Source organism: Cryptomeria japonica, unplaced genomic scaffold (genome assembly GCF_030272615.1).
Source record: "Cryptomeria japonica unplaced genomic scaffold, Sugi_1.0 HiC_scaffold_55, whole genome shotgun sequence".
Classification (NCBI taxonomy): Eukaryota; Viridiplantae; Streptophyta; class Pinopsida; order Cupressales; family Cupressaceae; genus Cryptomeria; species Cryptomeria japonica.
The window spans coordinates 49,348-57,500 of record NW_026728877.1 but is presented as its reverse complement, the minus strand read 5'-3'; the positions used below and the strand labels follow the sequence as shown (position 1 = coordinate 57,500).

Genomic DNA, 8,153 nt, shown 5'->3' with positions numbered 1-8,153 from the left:
AAGTCGGGTTAATTGCATTGTTTTCCCCGGGTGCGCTCCGAGGTGCGCAACATCGGTGCGCACCAAGGAGGGCTCCGAAGTGTGCTCCAAGGTGCGCACGATTCGGAGCTCGGTTTGCCCGGGGTGCGCACACCTTGGCTGGGTTGCGCACCCTTTGTGCGCTCCAAGGTGCGCACGAAGTCGGAGCTCGGTTTGCCCCGGGTGCGCACCTTCGCCAGGGTGCGCACCTTGATGCGCACGCCTTGGCTGGGCTGCGCACCTTGGTGGGCGCCATGGTGCGCACCTTTCGTGCGCTCCAAGGTGCGCACGAAGTCGGAGCTCGGTTTGCCCCGGGTGCGCACCTTGGTGGGCGCCATGGTGCACTCCGAGGTGCCCAAGATTGGTGCGCACCAAGGAGCGCTCCGAAGTGCGCTCCAAGGTGCGCAGGTGCGCGCGAAGTCGAAAGTTGGGTTAATTGTCCGGTTTGCCTCGGGTGCGCACCTTGCGTGCACCTTCGCCAGGGTGGGCGCCTTGGTGCGCACACCTTGGCTGGGCTGCGCACCCGGGCGCGCACACCTTGGCACCCGCGTTTCCTTCATTTTAAATTTTTTTTTTTTACAATCTCTCAAGTGGGAAATTCTATAATCTCAACTTTTTTTGCCTTTTCAGGAAACTTTTGAATGGAGCGCATCATTGGTGCGCTCCGAAGTGTGCTCCAAGGTGCGCACCTCTGGTGTGCTCCAAAGCTCTCTCTAGCTGCGTGCACCTGCCCCGGCCGCGCACCCGGCCCCGCCCAGCTTCGCTCACCTGTCCCGGGCGTCTGGTGCGGAACCTTAGAGTAAGAAACATCACCGTGCACCTTGGCCAACGTGCGCGACTCGACCGAGCGCGCACTGGCCGAGGTGCACACCGATTTCACCTGGGTGCGCGCGCAGCACCTCGGGCGCACCGGGGTGCGCGCACAACGCCCGGGTTGCACCGTGGCCTGTGTGCTCGGGGCGCCTCGGGTGCGCGCTCGGTGTCGCCCCCGCGCGCGCGGTAGTGCGGGCAGCGCACCCCGGCCCGGCCCGGCCCCGACGAGAACGCAAACGGGCAAAAGGTTTATTCAAATAGCATTGCGACGCCCGGCGAAAAACTAAAAAAGGGTGCAACACCGGGACTTCCCGGGAGGTCACCCATCCCAGTACTACTCCGGCCCAAGCGCGCTTAACTGCGGAGTTCTGATGGGATCCGGTGCACTAACGCTGGTATGATCGCACCCGTTATGAGCTTGTCGCAGTGTGTACTTAGCAAACCGCGACCCACGTGCGAATCCACCCCGGCCACCCACCCCCGTCGAGGTGCACACCCTCCCTCGCGAAGTGCGCCCCGTTCGCCAAGTGTGAGCCCTGCCCGGGTGCGCGCACCTTGCTAGGGCGTCGGGTGTGCACCCGGCCCGGCCTACGTGCGTGCACCTGGACGGGGCGTCGTGTGCGTGCAGTGTCCCGTCTGCAACGCGGTGCCCACACACCACCTCGGGCGCAACGACCTGCGCTCACATGTGGGCCGAGTGCACCTTGGTGCATGTTCGGGGCGCCTCGGGTGCACGCTCGATCTTGCCCCGGTGCACCAAGGCGCTCGGTTTGCCCCGGGTGCGCACTTGGTGCAAGGTGGGCACCCAAAATAGGGATCAAGCACCAAAACACAAGTTTCGGGATGCAAAATGGGACCCAAGGACCACAAATGCGTTCCAAGACCCATGATGGGTCCACGAGAACAAAAATGTGTTCCGAGACTTAATAAACAAATATTGGGTTTTAGGAGAAGAAACATGCTCTGATGCCCAAAACGAGAATCGACCCCGAAAAGGCCACAGGCCAAAAGTGGGATGCGAGACAAAAAAAAATGGGACCCGAGGACCAAAATTGGGTTCCCAGGTCGAAGACAGGGCAACCGGACAAGAAACGACCTCTAAGGCTCGAAATGAGTCCCGACGACTAAAACTTGACAAGAAGCACCCATCAGGCACCCAACTCGACACCCATGGGATGCCGACCCACCCGGGCTTCCACCTAGCACACCTTGGCACCCACCCACCCTCGCACCCAACCTCGCACCCAACTTAGCACCTTTGAACCCACATTGGCACTCACCCTGACCCTGGCACCTTGGAACCCACATTGGCACTCACCTTGACCCTGGCACCCACCTTTGCACTCACCTTGGGACCCACCCTGGCTCCCACCTCGGCACCCACCCAGACACCCACCTTGGTTCCTTGGCACCCACCTTGGATCCTTGGCACCCACCCCGACACCCACCTTGGCACGCAACTTGGCTACTTGCCACCCACCTTGGCTCCTTGACGCCCACCCCGACAACCACCCCGTGACCTACCCTGGCTAGGGTTGGTGCACACCCACCCTGGTGCCCACCTTGGCACCCACCCCATGACCCACCTTGGCACGCACCTTAGTACCCACCCCGTTACCCACCCTAGGACCCACCTCGTGACCCACCTTGGCCAGGGTGGGTGCCTTGGTGCGCACAACTTGCCTGGGCTGCACACCAGGGCGGGCTCAAGATGGCACCCGCGTTCCGTTTTTTTCACTATCTTTCAAAACGGAAATTTTAAAATCTCGTTTTTTTTTTTTTTTTGCCTTTTCTGGAAATTAGTGAAGGCAGCGCATCAAAGGTGCGCAATGCTGGTGCGAACCCGGGAGCGCTCCGATGTGTGCTCCAAGGTGCGGCGTGCACGAAGTCCGAGCCCGGCTTGCCCCGGGTGCGCACCTCGCGTGCACCTTCGCCGGGGTGAGCACCTTGGCTGGGTTGCGCGCCCTGGTGCGCACCAAGGAGCGCTCTGAAGTGTGCTCCAAGGTGCGGCGTGCACGAAGTCGGAGCTCGGTTTGCCCCGGGTGTGCACCTCGGGTGCGCACCTCGCGTGCACCTTCGCTGCGGTGGGCACCTTGGCTGGGTTGCGCGCCTTGGTGGGCACCATGCAGTGCACGAAGTCGGAGCCCGGTTTGCCCCGGGCGCGCACCTCCGCCAGGGTGGGCACCTTGGTGCGCACAACTTGCCTGGGCTGCGCACCAGGAAGGGCTCAAGATGGCACCCGCGTTCCGTTTTTTTCACTATCTTTCAGAACGGAAATTTTAAAATATCGTTTTTTTTTGCCTTTTCTGGAAATTAGTGAAGGCAGCGCATCAAAGGTGCGCAACGCTGGTGCGAACCTGGGAGCGCTCCGATGTGTGCTCCAAGGTGCGGCGTGCACGAAGTCGGAGCCCGGTTTGCCCCGGGTGCGCCCTGGTGGGCACCATGGTGCGCACCAAGGAGCGCTCCGAAGTGTGCTCCAAGGTGCGGCCTGCACGAAGTCGGAGCCCGGTTTGCCCCGGGCGTGCACCGCGGGTGGGCACCTTGGTGCGCATGCCTTGCCTGGGCTGCGCACCAGGGCGGGCTCAAGATGGCACCCGCGTTCCGTTTTTTTCACTATCTTTCAAAACGGAAATTTTAAAATCTCATTTTTTTTTGCCTTTTCTGGAAATTAGTGAAGGCAGCGCATCAAAGGTGCGCACCTCGCTGCCCACCACGGTGCGCAACGCCGGTGGGCACCCGGGAGTGCTTCGAAGTGTGCTCCAAGGTGCTGCGTGCACGTTGTCGGAGCCCGGTTTGCCCCGGGTGCGCACCTCGCGTGCACCTTCGTCGGGGTGGGCACCTTGGCTGGGTTTGCCCCGGCTGCGCTCCGAAGCGGGGTTATTGGAGCGCCGCCTCTTTTTTTGTCGGAGCGTTTGGTGGGGTTTCTCGCATTGGCTCTTCCCAGGCCCGGTTGCCACCCTGGCGCGCACGAAGTCGGAAGTAGGGTTAATTGCCCGGGTGCGCACCTTTGCCAGGGTGGGCACCTTACCTGGGCTGTGCACCAGGGCGGGCTCAAGATGGCACCCGCGTTCCGTTTTTTTCACTATCTTTCAAAACGGAAATTTTAAAATCTCCTCTTTTTTTTGCCTTTTCTGGAAATTAGTGAAGGCAGCGCATCAAAGGTGCGCACCTCGCTGCCCACCTTGGTGTGCTCTGAGGTGCGCACCCGGGAGCGCTACGAAGTGTGCTCCAAGGTGCGGCGTGCACGTTGTCGGAGCCCGGTTTGCCCCGGGTGCGCACCTCGCCTGCACCTTGGCCGGGGTGGGCACCCTGGCTGGGTTTGCCCAGGGTGCGCTCCGAAGCGGGGTTACTGGAGCGCCCCCTCTTTTTTTGTCAGAGCGTTTGGTGGGGTTTCTCGCATTGGCTCTTCCCAGGCCCGGTTGTTGGGTGCGCTCCCACCCTGGCGCGCGCGAAGTTGGAAGTTGGGTTAATTGCCCGGGCGCGCACCTTCGCCAGGGTGGGCACCTTGGTGCGCACACCTTGGCTGGGCTGCGCACCAGGGCGGGCTCAAGATGGCACCAGCATTCCCTTTTTCTCACTATCTTTCAAAACGGAAATTTTAAAATCTCGTTTTTTTTTGCCTTTTATGGAAATTAGTGAAGGCATCGCATCAAAGGTGCGCACCTCGCTGCCCACCTTGGTGTGCTCCGAGGTGCCCACCACGGTGCGCTCCGAGGTGCCCACCACGGTGCGCAACGCCGGTGCGAACCCGGGAGCGCCCCGATGTGTGCTCCAAGGTGCGGCGTGCACGAAGCCGGACCCCGGTTTGCCCCGGGTGCGCACCTCGCGTGCACCTTGGTGCGCACACCTTGGCTGGGTTGCGCGGCCTGGTGGGCACCATGGTGCGCACCAAGGAGCGCTCCAAAGTGTGCTCCAAGGTGCGGCGTGCACGAAGTCCTAGCCCGGTTTGCCCCGGGTGCGCACCTTCGCCGCGGTGGGCACCATGGCGTGCACGAAGTCGGAGCCCGGTTTGCCCCGGGTGCGCACCTCGCGTGCACCTTCGCCGGGGTGGGCACCTCGGCTGGGTTGCGCGCCCTGGTGCGCACCAAGGAGCGCTCCGAAGTGTGCTCCAAGGTGCGGCGTGCACGAAGTCGGAGCCCGGTTTGCCCCGGGTGCGCACCTTCGCCGCGGTGGGCACCCTGGTGCGCACCATGGCGTGCACGAAGTCGGAGCCCGGTTTGCCCCGGGTGCGCACCTCGCGTGCACCTTCGGCGGGGTTGCGCGCCCTGGTGCGCACCAAGGAGCGCTCCGAAGTGTGCTCCAAGGTGCGGCGTGCACGAAGTCGGAGCCCGGTTTGCCCCGGGTGCGCACCTCGCGTGCACCTTCGGCGGGGTTGCGCGCCCTGGTGGGCACCATGGTGCGCACCAAGGAGCGCTCCGAAGTGTGCTCCAAGGTGCGGCGTGCACGAAGTCGGAGCCCGGTTTGCCCCGGGTGCGCACCTCGCGTGCACCTTCGCCGCGGTGGGCACCATGGCGTGCACGAAGTCGGAGCCCGGTTTGCCCCGGGTGCGCACCTCGCGTGCACCTTCGCCGGGGTGGGCACCTCGGCTGGGTTGCGCGCCCTGGTGCGCACCAAGGAGCGCTCCGAAGTGTGCTCCAAGGTGCGGCGTGCACGAAGTCGGAGCCCGGTTTGCCCCGGGTGCGCACCTCGCGTGCACCTTCGCCGCGGTGGGCACCATGGCGTGCACGAAGTCGGAGCCCGGTTTGCCCCGGGTGCGCACCCCGCGTGCACCTTCGCCGGGGTGGGCACCTCGGCTGGGTTGCGCGCCCTGGTGCGCACCAAGGAGCGCTCCGAAGTGTGCTCCAAGGTGCGGCGTGCACGAAGTCGGAGCCCGGTTTGCCCCGGGTGCGCACCTCGCGTGCACCTTCGCCGCGGTGGGCACCTTGGCTGGGTTGGGCACCATTGAGCGCTCCGAAGTGTGCTCCAAGGTGCGCACCATGGCCCTCCAAGGTGCGCAGCATGGCGTGCACGAAGTCGGAGCCCGGTTTGCCCCGGGTGCGCACCTCGCGTGCACCTTCGCCAGGGTGGGCACCTCGGTGCGCACACCTTCTCAATGTTTTCTTGCCTTTTCTGGAAATTGGTGAAGGCAGCGCATCAAAGGTGCGCACCTCGGTGTGCTCCGAGGTGCGAACCCGAGAGCGCTCCGAGGTGCCCACGAAGTCGAAAGTCGGGTTAATTGCATTGTTTTCCCCGGGTGCGCTCCGAGGTGCGCAACATCGGTGCGCACCAAGGAGGGCTCCGAAGTGTGCTCCAAGGTGCGCACGATTCGGAGCTCGGTTTGCCTGGGGTGCGCACACCTTGGCTGGGTTGCGCACCCTTTGTGCGCTCCAAGGTGCGCACGAAGTCGGAGCTCGGTTTGCCCCGGGTGCGCACCTTCGCCAGGGTGCGCACCTTGATGCGCACGCCTTGGCTGGGCTGCGCACCTTGGTGGGCGCCATGGTGCGCACCTTTCGTGCGCTCCAAGGTGCGCACGAAGTCGGAGCTCGGTTTGCCCCGGGTGCGCACCTTGGTGGGCGCCATGGTGCACTCCGAGGTGCCCAAGATTGGTGCGCACCAAGGAGCGCTCCGAAGTGCGCTCCAAGGTGCGCAGGTGCGCGCGAAGTCGAAAGTTGGGTTAATTGTCCGGTTTGCCTCGGGTGCGCACCTTGCGTGCACCTTCGCCAGGGTGGGCGCCTTGGTGCGCACACCTTGGCTGGGCTGCGCACCCGGGCGCGCACACCTTGGCACCTGCGTTTCCTTCATTTTAAATTTTTTTTTTTTACAATCTCTCAAGTGGGAAATTCTATAATCTCAACTTTTTTTGCCTTTTCAGGAAACTTTTGAATGGAGCGCATCATTGGTGCGCTCCGAAGTGTGCTCCAAGGTGCGCACCTCTGGTGTGCTCCAAAGCTCTCTCTAGCTGCGTGCACCTGCCCCGGCCGCGCACCCGGCCCCGCCCAGCTTCGCTCACCTGTCCCGGGCGTCTGGTGCGGAACCTTAGAGTAAGAAACATCACCGTGCACCTTGGCCAACGTGCGCGACTCGACCGAGCGCGCACTGGCCGAGGTGCACACCGATTTCACCTGGGTGCGCGCGCAGCACCTCGGGCGCACCGGGGTGCGCGCACAACGCCCGGGTTGCACCGTGGCCTGTGTGCTCGGGGCGCCTCGGGTGCGCGCTCGGTGTCGCCCCCGCGCGCGCGGTAGTGCGGGCAGCGCACCCCGGCCCGGCCCGGCCCCGACGAGAACGCAAACGGGCAAAAGGTTTATTCAAATAGCATTGCGACGCCCGGCGAAAAACTAAAAAAGGGTGCAACACCGGGACTTCCCGGGAGGTCACCCATCCCAGTACTACTCCGGCCCAAGCGCGCTTAACTGCGGAGTTCTGATGGGATCCGGTGCACTAACGCTGGTATGATCGCACCCGTTATGAGCTTGTCGCAGTGTGTACTTAGCAAACCGCGACCCACGTGCGAATCCACCCCGGCCACCCACCCCCGTCGAGGTGCACACCCTCCCTCGCGAAGTGCGCCCCGTTCGCCAAGTGTGAGCCCTGCCCGGGTGCGCGCACCTTGCTAGGGCGTCGGGTGTGCACCCGGCCCGGCCTACGTGCGTGCACCTGGACGGGGCGTCGTGTGCGTGCAGTGTCCCGTCTGCAACGCGGTGCCCACACACCACCTCGGGCGCAACGACCTGCGCTCACATGTGGGCCGAGTGCACCTTGGTGCATGTTCGGGGCGCCTCGGGTGCACGCTCGATCTTGCCCCGGTGCACCAAGGCGCTCGGTTTGCCCCGGGTGCGCACTTGGTGCAAGGTGGGCACCCAAAATAGGGATCAAGCACCAAAACACAAGTTTCGGGATGCAAAATGGGACCCAAGGACCACAAATGCGTTCCAAGACCCATGATGGGTCCACGAGAACAAAAATGTGTTCCGAGACTTAATAAACAAATATTGGGTTTTAGGAGAAGAAACATGCTCTGATGCCCAAAACGAGAATCGACCCCGAAAAGGCCACAGGCCAAAAGTGGGATGCGAGACAAAAAAAAATGGGACCCGAGGACCAAAATTGGGTTCCCAGGTCGAAGACAGGGCAACCGGACAAGAAACGACCTCTAAGGCTCGAAATGAGTCCCGACGACTAAAACTTGACAAGAAGCACCCATCAGGCACCCAACTCGACACCCATGGGATGCCGACCCACCCGGGCTTCCACCTAGCACACCTTGGCACCCACCCACCCTCGCACCCAACCTCGCACCCAACTTAGCACCTTTGAACCCACATTGGCACTCACCCTGACCC

General features: G+C 63.1%; 2 non-coding genes across 2 annotated transcripts; both read right to left on the bottom strand.

The window, feature by feature from the left end:
• Nucleotides 1-1,121: 1,121 nt before the first annotated feature.
• LOC131863069 (5S ribosomal RNA) lies at nt 1,122-1,240 on the bottom strand. The gene has a single exon (XR_009362004.1). It is a non-coding gene; the product is annotated as a 5S ribosomal RNA (ribosomal RNA).
• Nucleotides 1,241-7,155: 5,915 nt separating this feature from the next.
• On the bottom strand, nt 7,156-7,274 carry LOC131863068 (5S ribosomal RNA). Its single transcript, XR_009362003.1, has one exon. It is a non-coding gene; the product is annotated as a 5S ribosomal RNA (ribosomal RNA).
• Between the last annotated feature and the right edge of the window lie 879 nt (nt 7,275-8,153).